Genomic DNA, 6718 nt, shown 5'->3' on the forward strand with positions numbered 1-6718 from the left:
CAGGAAAGACACCCTTAGTCAGGCAATGACTGCCATAGAGAAGGCATGAGACCTGGGCTCCTGGGTCATAACTCTCTCCCTTTAGTCTGGAAGGGTCCTCGCCATTGCCTGGAGGCCACAGCAAAGGATAAAAGGCTTAGACAGTGGAATTGGAGAGATCTGTTTCAGATCCTGGTCCTGGGTGACTTACTGTGTGGTCTGAGACACCAGCTCATCATCCCTTCCAGGCCACACCTTCTCTGCTATGGACTGGGAACAAGAAGACTTAGGTCCCAAGGTCATGGTCAAGGCCTGTGTGGGATCATGCATGTCAAGAACATGACACATGGGCACTCAAGAAGTGTCAAGTCTGTTCCCCTCCTGAAACGGAGACCAGAGAAGGAAGGTGACTTGCCCAAGGTCACACTGCAAGTTGTGGCAGAGAGTTGGCAGGGTTTGGCCCAGTGTTCTCACCCCTGACAGCCAGGACTGACCTTCTTCCGTGGCCAGGTGAAGGGTTGTCAGGGCGGTTGCTGACAGGCAGCAGGCAGAAAGGAAGCTTCCCGAAGAGGGAGAACGGGAGACAAACAAAGAGGCACCCCAATTTGACGTGCACCTGAGTTAGCACAAAGCAAGCCGTTCCAATGTCATCTTCAGGCATCCATTTGCTTTCAGTGGCTGGGCATGTTACAGACTCCCCGCCAGAAGCGACCGGGCTGGCTTTTGGGATTGGGGGAGGTCGGAGGGATGGGGAGGCTGGTCTGGAAAGGAGACAGACTGCTCCAGGTCAACCCCCTTGTGCCGAGAGGCCTCCTGGCATTCCCAGACAGGCCCTCCCCTCCCCGTTGGACAAATCCCACTTCCCAGCTGGGATCTGAGGGGTCTCCAAGATTAAAAAGCTGGTCACCCACTGGTTAGGGGGCAAGTGGCCCCTATTACAAGAGGCCCTAGGGGCCTGGGAACCCAGCAAGAGGTGGGCGGATACCTGCTGACACTGTCTTAACTGGGGGCAGGTCTATTCATTGCCCAAATAGAAGTGGGGGTGTGGGGGCTCACCCAGGGGCCCTACAACTTGATGGTAATTATCACTCTCTGGCTGGCCCCAGCCCAGACCACCCCATGGATGGAAACCTGGTTCTCAGCCCAGCAGGGGCCCGCTTCCCACCACTGAAGCATGGGGGAGGGGCTCTGGGCAGAGGATTCAGAAGGCACAGGGAGATTCAAAGAAGCTGTGCCTAGACACTGGGCTGATAGCCTGGGCGGGCTCTTGGAGTTCAATGCAGACTTTTAGCCCCAGAAACCCCCGGGGCGTGCCCTCCAAGTTCTTCTGGATAGAATTTCCAACACCTGGTTCCCCAACTCACGGCTCTGCGATGGCGGGTGCGGCTGTACGCCACACAAGGACATCTCCTAGTATCACAAGACACACCTTTATTTCTGCTCCCACCTTCCTTGACACTTTTTTCAGGTAATGTGACCTCTCCTGAGTGAGCCTGCCCCCAGGCCCATGACTTTACTGCCCATTCTTCAGCAGAGTCTCGAAGTCACATGAAGTCACAAATATCATGTCAGTTCAGACACTAGACTGTCCAGTTCAAAAACTGTGATCAAAACTGTACCCCAGTGGATGATGGGCTCTCGCTCTCCCTGGCCAAAAGGCTATGGAAGGGAGAGGGGGCGGGTGGGCTTCTCCTTGGCTTCCCAGCAACGGGGTCCTCAGCCTGGTCTCCAGGCCCCTGGGGGTGGGAACTCTGGGTTGAGTGGGGAGAAGGAGGCTAGGCCAGGGCAGCTCTACCTGACCTAGCCTGGTGGTTGGGCTTGGTCCCTCCAGGATGCCCTTGACATATGCCCAGTGCCCCTTCTTCAGGCCTTGGTTAGAAAATCGAGTCAATAATGGATCTGGGCACTAATCCTGCAGCAAGCGTGGCCCCTCAAATACCAATGACTCTGATGACACAGTGTCTACTTTTGTTTCCCACCACAGTTGGCACTCATTCTGCAAGCTGATGGAAGATCCATATGGGGTGGACACTGGGAAAGTTCCAGAGAGTTAGAAGACTCAACTTGTCCAGATATTCAGAGTCCTATGCTCAGTCACCCAACTCACAATGACCAGGAGCCCAAAGACAACGCAGGAGAGGATAAACCCACTCTCCCTGTGTTAAGGCCATGATCAGGAAGTCCAGTGCTTAGAGGCTAGGAAACACTGCTCAAGCCCATATCTTTCAGCAGGACCCATTTTACAGACCGAGAGTCTTGAGTCTCAGAGAAATTTATGTGCCTGGTGATACTCAGTAAGTAGCAAGCTTCAGCCTTTAATCAAGCCTCTAGTCCCAACTTCAGAGCTCCCCGTGCTTCAACCACGGGTCTCCCCTATGCATTTAAGGTCACCAGGTGGCTCTATTTATCTCTGTGGGCAAAAAGCAAGGCAGGGAACCTGCACTCCAAGGATGAATCCCCGGGAAGGGCAGGCGGGCTTAAGCCGTCTCCATGACCAGGGAACTGCAAGGCACATCCCAACTCCAGTTTGAGACCATGGAAGCCCTCGAGCCCAGGAAGAACAGGGGGAGTGATTAAGATTTGGAATTGTTAGGGGGAGTCAAAACATGACCTGAAAGTCGAGGGGAATACCATGTTTACTAGGAGCTCCCAGCTCAAATTCATTCTCTCAGCCACCCCAACTTTGACAGATTTCTTCATCCACCAGTTCAGACAGAAGTACCAGAGTAGATCCTTACTGGCTCTGGTGGGTCATGTACCCCTCCCTGATCCAATTACTGTAGCTGGGGAATTTCAGAAAGTGATTGACCAGGCCTGGGCCACCAAAATCAAGGCAAGGTAGGTCTGCTCCCTGGAATTATGGGTAATGTGGTAGGAAAAAGCCTATTAAAAGAAGAAAGGGAGAAAAGTGGGGAGTTAGATAGGAAAGAGGACTTTATATGACAGATAGGGATTTCTACTTAAAAATTAGCAGTGGGGTCAGGCGTGGTGGTGCACAGCCCTAATACCAGCAGCTCAGGAGGCTGAGGCAAGAGGATTGCAAGTTCAAAGGCAGCCTCAGCAAAAGTGAGGAGCTAAGCAACCCAGTGAGACCCTCTTTCTAAATAAAATGCAAAAAGGGCTAAGGATGTGGCTCAGTGGGAGAGTACCCCTGAGTTCAATCCCCAGTATCCCAAAAAACAAAAAACAAAAATTATCAGTGGGGGTCAATAAATGCTTTTACACAAGGGAGATATTCGCTGGGGTGCAGGAAGGCGGATAAGGCAGCAGTGCAAGTATTGCTGCTCTGATTTGTAATCAGTAGATTTCAACTGAACACACGTAGTATCTACTAATTAAAATTACTTATCAATGAGGCATCCTGGTTGTGGGGGCCTGATTCTGTCATTTACCCATGACTTTGAGGAAGTTATTTCACTTCTTCTTGCCTCAGTCTTCTGCAAAATGGGTCTAACAACAATAGCTGCTCCCAGGTCTGTTGTGCAGATGGAATGAATTGATTCTCAGAAGGTCCCTTCAAGCAGGGCTTGTCAGCATGTTACCTTCAGTTTCCAGGAGCTGGGAGACCTCAGGTTCTGGGAGAGCCTCTGGCTCTGATGGCAGAGACCTCACCTGGCTGGCCTGGCAGCAGAAGCCAGCCCTGCCTAAGCTGTGACCCACTTGCCCGTAGCCCTCTGAGCCTCCCTTGGCTGACAAACAGGAAGGTGGCAGGGCTGCCTGCATGCCGCTGTCGCCCCCGCAGCCCTGTGTCTGGCCCCAGCCCTCCTCGCTGCTCGAGGCTGCGGTGAACTTGGACGGTGCGGCTCTCACCACAAACCACAGTCCGTCACAAATTGCCCTGTGGTGAGTAGCGAGCACATTTATAATTGATGAAATCAGGGGGTGGAAATTCACTGCCAAATGTTTAGTAAACAGAGCCCTGGGTCCCCAGGGGCATGGCGGGGGTGCTTGGGAGAAAATAAGGGGTCAGGAATGGGGGGGTCAGTTTCCTCACAAGTACACGAAAAGCCTCACCACCAGTTTTTGTTCTTATTATTAAACTTATTTTGAAGGGTTTGAATCCTACAGCAAAGTTGCAAGAACATGAAAAACATCCATATTCCTATTTCCTCCATTATTCCTGACATTTATCACATTACTTTGTTCTTTTTGGGGGGAGCAGGGTACTGGGGATTGAACTCAGGGGCACTCAACCACTGATCCACGTCCCCAGCCCTATTTTGTATTTTATTTAGAGACAGGGTCTCACTGAGTTGCTTAGCGCCTCGCTGTGGCTGAGGCTGGCTTTGAACTTGTGATCCTCCTGCCTCAGCCTCCCCAGATGCTGGGATTATAGGTGTGCACCACCGTGCCCAGCACATTACCTTATTCTTTTGCTCTGTGTAACTAACATAATAATAATCACACCATTATTGTTAGTCTTTTATTTTGCTGAACCATGTGTAAGTCGTAAGTCCCAGCAATCTTGACCTTTCCACCCACTAAATATTTCAAGGACATTCTCTTACCTACAGAAGAATGATCAGCATCAGGAAGTTTAATAACAGCACAACATATGATCTAATATGCCGTCTATTTTCAGGCCTCATCGATTGTCCAATATCATCCTTCATAGCAACTTTTTCTTCCAGTCGAACCTGACCAATCCTTCCATTGGGTCTCTGGTGATTGTTACGCTTGGTCCCCGCCCCCCCCCCCACACCCCTGGCCAGGATCCCACAGTCAGGTAGAAGTGATGAAACAGGGGTCAAGTCAGAAAATAAGGCCAGCCTGGAATGACCAGGGGCCAGATGCAGGAGCTGGCTAAGCCCTGAGAGCCCTAGAAGCTACTTCCAGAGGGTCCCCAGGGATGGGAGAGAGACATGGAGATTTCTGTGGACACTGTGATCCCCAGGGAGCCAGGAAGTTCTCAGAGTTCTAGTCACAGCAGCTCATCTCTGGGCATGGACAGGTGGGGGCAGGAGAGCTTTGTTAGGGAGACGGGGAGGAGGCCCCCAACCTTTCAGGACTAGGAGCTGGGAACAGAAGGACAGCCTTATCATTGTGTCATGCTATTTGGGTAGTTTGACTATCCATTATTAACTATTTATTGAATAGTTAATATATACCAAGAACTCTCTAGGTGCTGGGGAGAAACCAGGATAGAGACCTGCCCCAGCCCTGAGGTATATATGTCCTTTGGGGACATGTGACAGTTACATTGCTGTAATCAAAATAGTCACACATCCCTGTCCCCTCCACAGCAGGTGTGAGGGAGTAAAATTCCTTCCCCCACAGCTGTCAGACTTGGCTACAGATTCACTGGCCCCTAATGACTGTGATGATCACCCTTAAATGTACTTACGCTTGGCTTTGAAGTCCCTGCTATTCTCCTTGAGAAGCACATGACCCAGGGAGTAGCTGTTCCAAAGAAAATGCAGAGATACACGGATCATCCTGGAACCCCAGCTGCAGCCTGGAGCTGCCTGCTCCAGCTGATGCACAGACTCATGGATAAGAACAATACTTCGGTTGAAATGTGACTCAGAGATAGAACGTTTCCCTAGTATGCACAGTGCCCTGGGTTCCATCCTAGCACTGAAGAGAGAAAGAGAGAAACCAACACTTGTTCGGAGCTTCTGAGTATTGGGGTGTTTGTTACACAGCATTATTTCAGCAATCGCTGACTAAGATGGGGAGAGAGAATATAAACCAACCAACCAATAAAGGTATGTTGTCAGGTGGTGATAAGAATCAGAAGAAAGCAGAAGGGGAGAGGATGGGTGGTGTTTTATAGATAGGGTGGCGGGGCAGGCTCCGTGATAAGGAGCAGAGAGGAAGTTGGGGTGAGTCATTGGTTATCTAGGGTGGCCATTTCAGGCAGAGGAAACAGTGGTGTGAGCGTCCCAAGGCCACCAGCACTTAGCAGAGAAGGCTGGAGCAGGAGCCAGCAGGGGGCAGGAAGGGGTGATAGGAGGTGGCTCAGAGCTGGGGCTGGGACCAGATCCTGTGGGAAGGATTGGAACTTTACTCACTTCCTCTGGTGTAACTTGCTCCTGGCTGTCTGAACAAAACCCTGGTAGAGGCTGCTGGCTGGGCTCCCTGGTTGAGGACCTGTACTGAATCCCAGGAGCCCTTCCTCAGCCCTCATTCCCCCACTTTCCCTGGAGGCTCCCCTCCCTCTTTTTTTTTTTTTAATTATTTAGTTGTAGATGGGCACCATCATTTTATTCTGGACACCATAATTTTATTTTATTAATTGATTTTTATGTGGTGCTGAGGATTAAACCCAGGGCCTCACTTGCGCTAGGCAAGCGCTCTAATGCTGAGCCACAACCCCAGCCCAAATTTAGAATGGGATTTTTTGGGGGGAGAGGATGGTGCTGGGGATTAAACCCAGGGCCTTGTGCATGCGAGGCAAGCACTCTTCCAACTGAGCTCTGTCCCCAGTCCCTCTCTCCCTCTCTTGACTCTCCTCCCACCTCTCTGACACCCCCAGATTCTCCTCTGCTCCCCCTCCTGCCCCTTGGGCCTTCCACAGTGCTCAGCCCTCTGCTCACCTCTCAAAGTGGTGGTGACTCCCAGCTCTCCACGCCATCCTAGAGAGGACATTCCATCCCCAGCTCCCTCCTTAGACCCCTCCCCTGGGCCTATCCTCAGGGGAGGGGCTCTCAGGGACCCTCAGAAACTTCACAGACTCCCCCCAGAGCCCATTCAGGTTCCCAGGGGCTGGGCCACTGGCTCCATTTCACCTAAAATC

The sequence above is a fragment of the Marmota marmota genome, unplaced genomic scaffold, assembly GCF_001458135.2.
Source record: "Marmota marmota marmota unplaced genomic scaffold, marMar, whole genome shotgun sequence".
In the NCBI taxonomy this organism is placed as follows: Eukaryota; Metazoa; Chordata; class Mammalia; order Rodentia; family Sciuridae; genus Marmota; species Marmota marmota.